Here is a 7,067-nt window from a genome sequence, read left to right on the forward strand (position 1 = left end):
CTTCCTTTCAGAAGAATTTCAATATACTGTAATAATGAGGCTAAATGTCAATGTGAACTTTCCCCCCTTTTTTTTTTTTAGTAAAATAAAAGTTACCAAAAGTCTCTCACTTTGTGTCCTTCTGTGTCAATAACACGGTCCCTCTGGAAACAACAATTAAAACACATGACTAATTATTAAAAACTGCTACATCATCAACATATTGTAAAATAATTCTGATTATATTAAGCATGTGACAATAATAACTACCCATTCCCCCAATTTACTTACTATCATTTTCAGCCTTGGGGAACATTGGTTGCACGATTTGTTATAGTTATGATTTTGTTTCCATACGAATCACCTAAATCATTCATTACATTATTACAAACTTTAGCAGTTAGAGTAGTTGTTTCCAATCCTGAAAGATTAAACCTCATGGATATTTTCAGATCTTTGCATGTTGCACCCCCTGGTGGTCTATTTAACTATTGTTTCATGTGATCTGGAAATGATCCTCATGGCTGTTGTTTACTGTTAATCGTACACATGGTTGTACATCAGTGCAGTTAACTCCCTGATATGTTGAAATATTTAAGGCTAAACCTCCTGAAATCTGTATATGCAGATAAATAGCTTATACTTCACATATACACATATTAGCCATGCAAATATTACCTCTGTGCTCCAATGAGGTAAAGAAGATAAAAGATTAAGTTAGTCCTATGGCACAAGTGGCACTAACTCTTTAGGCCCCCAGCTCGGGGCCCTATAGGCCCAATTTGTAATCAACACGTAGAAACCTTTTGGTCTTAAGTGCATTAAAACCCTAAGAATTACATTATGTTTCTCTTATTCCTATAATAAAAAAATAGGTATTATGTGTAAAGGCTTGGTCTCATTCCAAAATGACCTGACGGCTCCAGAGGTCTCTTGACCTGTTACAACAGGATGATGAAGTTCAGGACATGATGGATTCTACATCAATACATTCATATTGGGAGGAAATGAACAATCTTACAGAGCCGAGAACAACCTGCTCAAAACCAAGGAGCTGATTGCAACTGAGCAAGAACAGTAACTTACGGTCATAAGATGTGCACCACATTTCATACAATTCTGCCATTTAATCTCCACCTGTTTACTGAAGTATAAGTATGTAAGTATTATCAGCTAAATATACTTGAATTATCAAAAGTAAAAGTAATCATGATGCAGGATGGTCAATGTAAGAAAAATGCAACAGCAATATTAAAGCAAATATTTAGTATATATAATAGTAAAACATTGACAGTGAGTATTTTACTGCAGAATTAGCACTTTTACTTTTGATACTTAATAAATGTTACTGATAATACAAACATTATTTCATGTAAGGTTTTAAATGCAGGAATTTTACTTGTAGTGGATTTTTACAGTGTGGTAGTGTTACTTTTACTAAGTAAAGGATCTGAATACTTCGTCCAACATTGTGTCCTGTATTAGGTTTATGATTATTATCAAAATATAGTATCATTGTTCAACTTTAAAGGAGTAAAATCAACGTTTAACTTAAGTACTTGTAAATAGCTATTTAATACTGATGTGTGAACTTGACAGCAGCATTTTAATGTTGGAGCTGATCATATACGTTCTTACTTTATACTTTATCCTCTTACAGTGTGGGGGAAAATAACTACTAACGACATACCCAAAGTAAATTAAAAGCTGCTCTTCAACCATTTGCACCAGCTGCATGATTTTGGTCTCATTCAAAAGATAACTCTCTTATTGTTCTTTCGAAACAGTGAATAATCACTCCAAGTGCTTCTGGCACTGAGTAATAGTGCTCTGAATATACTGAATTTGAAGAAAATACACTCCGCCTGAATTGTTTTGATGAAAAAGATGCCTGAAGATGAGTGTAGCTGGTAGGTAAGAGCTGAAAAACACAATAGAGACATAGCACCAAGTATTACCAAATTCAGGTTCAAATTTCGATTGAGCAGCTCAGGTTTGGTCAGGTTTATTTGCTGCGTTTTGTTTTTTGTGAACTATTTTCACCCTGTTTACTGACTTCATGAGGAACCTTTCTTACCTCCCACGAGAGAGCATAACAAATATGAATAATATAAATAATAATATTTATAATAATATGGCCGAAACACTTTTGTGTACCCAACACTGGGCAAACTCATCCAGACTGTTGGTAGCAGACCTAAAAACATCCCAGTCAGTACAGTCCAAACATGCCTGAAGATCCTCCACAGCCTCACCGGTCCACTTCTTTGATGTCCTCACAACAGGTTTACAGAGCTTCAGTTTCTGCCTGTATGCAGGAATCAGGTGGACCATGAGTGGTCAGATTGACGTCACGTGAGGTGACATCACGGGTTGGGCGGGAATTATGCTCATTGATGTCACTAATGACGTCATCGGATTGAAAACCGAGGTTATAATATGAATCCAAGTATGTCGGACAGTGTTCGGCGATTGGTTGAGACTACTGCACTGATCATGGTAAGACATCATGTGCCTTGCGTGTCTCCCTTTGGCTCCCGACTGGTCCCGGGTCAGTGAGGTTGTCCTGGTAAGGGGACTTCTTCACTGATTTTTCGTTATAGCGTGGACCTGGTTGTGGACGACCTGCTGAACCACTTCCACAAAGTCATTTTTTTAACTCACCCGGGTGCGTGATGGTACACAGCTGTCCTCACAGAAGCTGATGTATGACGTCATGATGATGATGGCATCCGTGTACTCATCCAGACTGTTGGTAGCAGACCTAAAAACATCCCAGTCAGTACAGTCCAAACATGCCTGAAGATCCTCCACAGCCTCACCGGTCCACTTCTTTGATGTCCTCACAACAGGTTTACAGAGCCTCAGTTTCTGCCTGTATGCAGGAATCAGGTGGACCATGAGTGGTCAGATTGACGTCACGTGAGGTGACATCACGGGTTGGGCGGGAATTATGCTCATTGATGTCACTAATGACGTCATCGGATTGAAAACCGAGGTTATAATATGAATCCAAGTATGTCGGACAGTGTTCGGCGATTGGTTGAGACTACTGCACTGATCATGGTAATACATCATGTGCGTCGCGTGTCTCCCTTTGGCCACCTTGGGCTCCCGACCGGTCCCGGGTCAGTGAGGTTGTCCTAGGACTTCTTCACTGATTTTTCGTTATAGCGTGGACCAGGTTGTGGATGACCTGCTGAACACAAAGACATTGTTTTACCTCACCCGGGTGATCTCTCTCTCTCTCTCTCTCTCTTTCTCTCTCTCTAAAAAAAAAAACAACAACACGAAACTAACAGGCAAAGCGCATATCAATGGTATGAAAATGTATATATATTTATTCTCTGCGACACTTCACACCTTCTGTCGCAGACGGAAAACCCAGCTGTTTCGACAGCACCTCGATACCTAAGTACTTTGACTTTTGGTCATTTAAAGTCCATTTACTGTTACGCAAACGTGTTTACTTCAGCTTGTTTTGAACATTCACTCGTAGTGGAGAGTTGCTGCTTTACATAAGTAAAGGATCTGAACACTTCCTCCAAAACTGACTGTCACACGTAATTGTATCCAAACGTTCATTTATTTGATTCATAGTATTCAGCATTCAACTACACGACTGCATACTATATGATTCAGTTGTCAACATATAAAGGAAAGTATCAAAGTGTAAAACATGTTTTGAAATGAATTGGAAAAAAGTAAAGTCAATGACATTTTGCTGAAAAGGTTTTGACTGCAGGACTCGACAGAAACACTTCTGTCTGTAGAGTGCGCTGAAGCTCGGTGTGTTGTCGGTCAGGCAGTGAACGTCATGTGAGGTGACGTCACGGGTTGGGCACGGGTTGGGCGGGAATTATGCTCTTTGATGTCACTAATGAGGTCATCGGATCCATGTGTGTGTGTCGGACAGTGTTCGGCGATTGGTTGAGACTACTGCACTGATCATGGTAAGACATCATGTGCCTTGCGTGTCTCCCTTTGGCTCCCGACTGGTCCCGGGTCAGTGAGGTTGTCCTGGTAAGGGGACTTCTTCACTGATTTTTCGTTATAGCGTGGACCTGGTTGTGGACGACCTGCTGAACCACTTCCACAAAGTCATTTTTTTAACTCACCCGGGTGCGTGATGGTACACAGCTGTCCTCACAGAAGCTGATGTATGACGTCATGATGATGATGGCATCCGTGTACTCATCCAGACTGTTGGTAGCAGACCTAAAAACATCCCAGTCAGTACAGTCCAAACATGCCTGAAGATCCTCCACAGCCTCACCGGTCCACTTCTTTGATGTCCTCACAACAGGTTTACAGAGCCTCAGTTTCTGCCTGTATGCAGGAATCAGGTGGACCATGAGTGGTCAGATTGACGTCACGTGAGGTGACATCACGGGTTGGGCGGGAATTATGCTCATTGATGTCACTAATGACGTCATCGGATTGAAAACCGAGGTTATAATATGAATCCAAGTATGTCGGACAGTGTTCGGCGATTGGTTGAGACTACTGCACTGATCATGGTAATACATCATGTGCGTCGCGTGTCTCCCTTTGGCCACCTTGGGCTCCCGACCAGTCCCGGGTCAGTGAGGTTGTCCTAGGACTTCATCACTGATTTTTCGTTATAGCGTGGACCAGGTTGTGGATGACCTGCTGAACACAAAGACATTGTTTTACCTCACCCGGGTGATCTCTCTCTCTCTCTCTCTCTCTCTCTTTCTCTCTCTCTAAAAAAAAAAACAACAACACGAAACTAACAGGCAAAGCGCATATCAATGGTATGAAAATGTATATATATTTATTCTCTGCGACACTTCACACCTTCTGTCGCAGACGGAAAACCCAGCCGTTTCGACAGCACCTCGATACCTAAGTACTTTGACTTTTGGTCATTTAAAGTCCATTTACTGTTACGCAAACGTGTTTACTTCAGCTTGTTTTGAACATTCACTCGTAGTGGAGAGTTGCTGCTTTAACATAAGTAAAGGATCTGAACACTTCCTCCAAAACTGACTGTCACACGTAATTGTATCCAAACGTTCATTTATTTGATTCATAGTATTCAGCATTCAACTACACGACTGCATACTATATGATTCAGTTGTCAACATATAAAGGAAAGTATCAAAGTGTAAAACATGTTTTGAAATGAATTGGAAAAAAGGTTGTAATAGTGTTGTTTCATTAAACGCAAATCACATTTGGCCTTTTTTATTTCATTTGCTCTTGTGACTCTTACAGCTCCTGTTATAAATCAATATATACCGTATGAACTTTATAATATGAGTGATGTTGATACAGTCTGACTTTTGCTTCCCCAAAGTGGCCCAAGAATCAATGTTTGCAGGTTTCAAATCTGAGTACAACATATTTGTATTTGTATAGGCTATACTTTAAGCAGTGGTGGAAGTACTCAGACATTTTAAGTGAAAGTAGCAATACCACAGTATAGAAATACTCTGTAACAAGTCAAAGTCATGTGTTCAAAGTCTTACTTTCGTAAAAAGTACACAAGTATTGCCGTAAAAAAACCCACTTAAAGTATCAAAATTAAAAGTACTCATTATGCAGAATGACCCATTTCAGAATATCAGGCTATATTATTGGATTACAATTGCTGATGCTATAATGTGTAAACATCACTTTAATGTTGCAGCTGTGAAAGGTGGAGCTAATTTGAATTTCAGAGAATTTATCTGCTGCGGCTTGTGTGTTTTAAATCATAATATATTAGTTGATTATATTTTTGTATTATTAATCTGAATCTACAAAGTATCTATAAACTTCAGTTATCAAATAAATGCAGTGGAGTTTAAAAACAAAACATATTTTCTTCTCTAGATTAAAAACAAAAACAAACATTAGAATAAGCCATGTCCAGCAGTATTTATTTCCCTAGTCAAAACACACCGACCGACCAGTTTGGGCCGCCAGGGAGTCTTCCTTTCTGCAGAGGTCTTGGAGGTGTTTTTATCTACTGTGCACTCAAGTTTGGAAAAGTACTTCATTAAAAGGCATCCATTGCCGTCTATAGTGAATACAGCTTGTTAGTGCAATGATGAAACGATTAGTCAACTCATTGATTTGTCAACCGACTAATTTGATTGACAACAATTTCAGTAACTGAATAAACATTTAAGTCATTTATTTGCTGCGTTTTGCTTTTTGTGAACTATTTTCACCCTGACTTACTGACTTCATGAGGAACCTTTCTTACCTCCCACGAGAGAGCAGTATGCTCTTCTTTCCCACAACTGTTACAATCGTTTCTCCCTTTCTCTGTTGAGGATAAAGAAAAATACCAGCGTTTAATTGTGAACTTTCAGATATATGATATGCCTTCAGAGCTGAGACAAGCTGACTTCAGAGACAAATTGTGGAACATTTGTAAAACAAACCTTTCTGCAGCTGTGATGTTGTTCAAACATATATATATATATATATATATATATATATATATATATATATATATATATATATATATATATATAAATATATAGCGCCAAATGTGCTCTTTTATTAAATAAACCAAACGCTTATGTTATTTATCTAATTGATGTGCACCAATTTAGTGGAACACCATTTACTTTCAAGATTTCTCGACTTTTGTTTTAGTCTGCGGATTTGTAAATTAAGCCATGGAGCTTTCTTTTTCTGTTTTATGATCTTCTTCTTTAGAGGAGCGACAGAGTCGAGTGTTATTCGCAGTGAGGCTGCAGCGCTATCAACAAGATGATTAATTTGGGAGGGACTAAAGTTAGCATTGGAGTCCTCCGTTATATTGATATTGAGTCCTGGTATTGAATTAATTGCTGATGGAATCACTTCCTGAAATTTAGTCACAGCACTTTCAGATAGACATCGAGCGTAGGATATTTTGCCTGCTGGCTTGTAGTCCAGTAACAGGACTTCTAACGTTATTAAAAAATAGTCTGATAAAAGAGGATTATGTGGACACACTGATAAACTTTCAATTTCAACACCATATCCCAGAACAAGGTCCAGAGTGTGGTTTAAACAGGGAGTTGGTTCATGTACATTCTCACTGAACCCAATTGAATCTAATATTGAGATAAATGCATTATTAA

Source organism: Cottoperca gobio, chromosome 14, assembly GCF_900634415.1.
Source record: "Cottoperca gobio chromosome 14, fCotGob3.1, whole genome shotgun sequence".
NCBI lineage: Eukaryota > Metazoa > Chordata > Actinopteri > Perciformes > Bovichtidae > Cottoperca > Cottoperca gobio.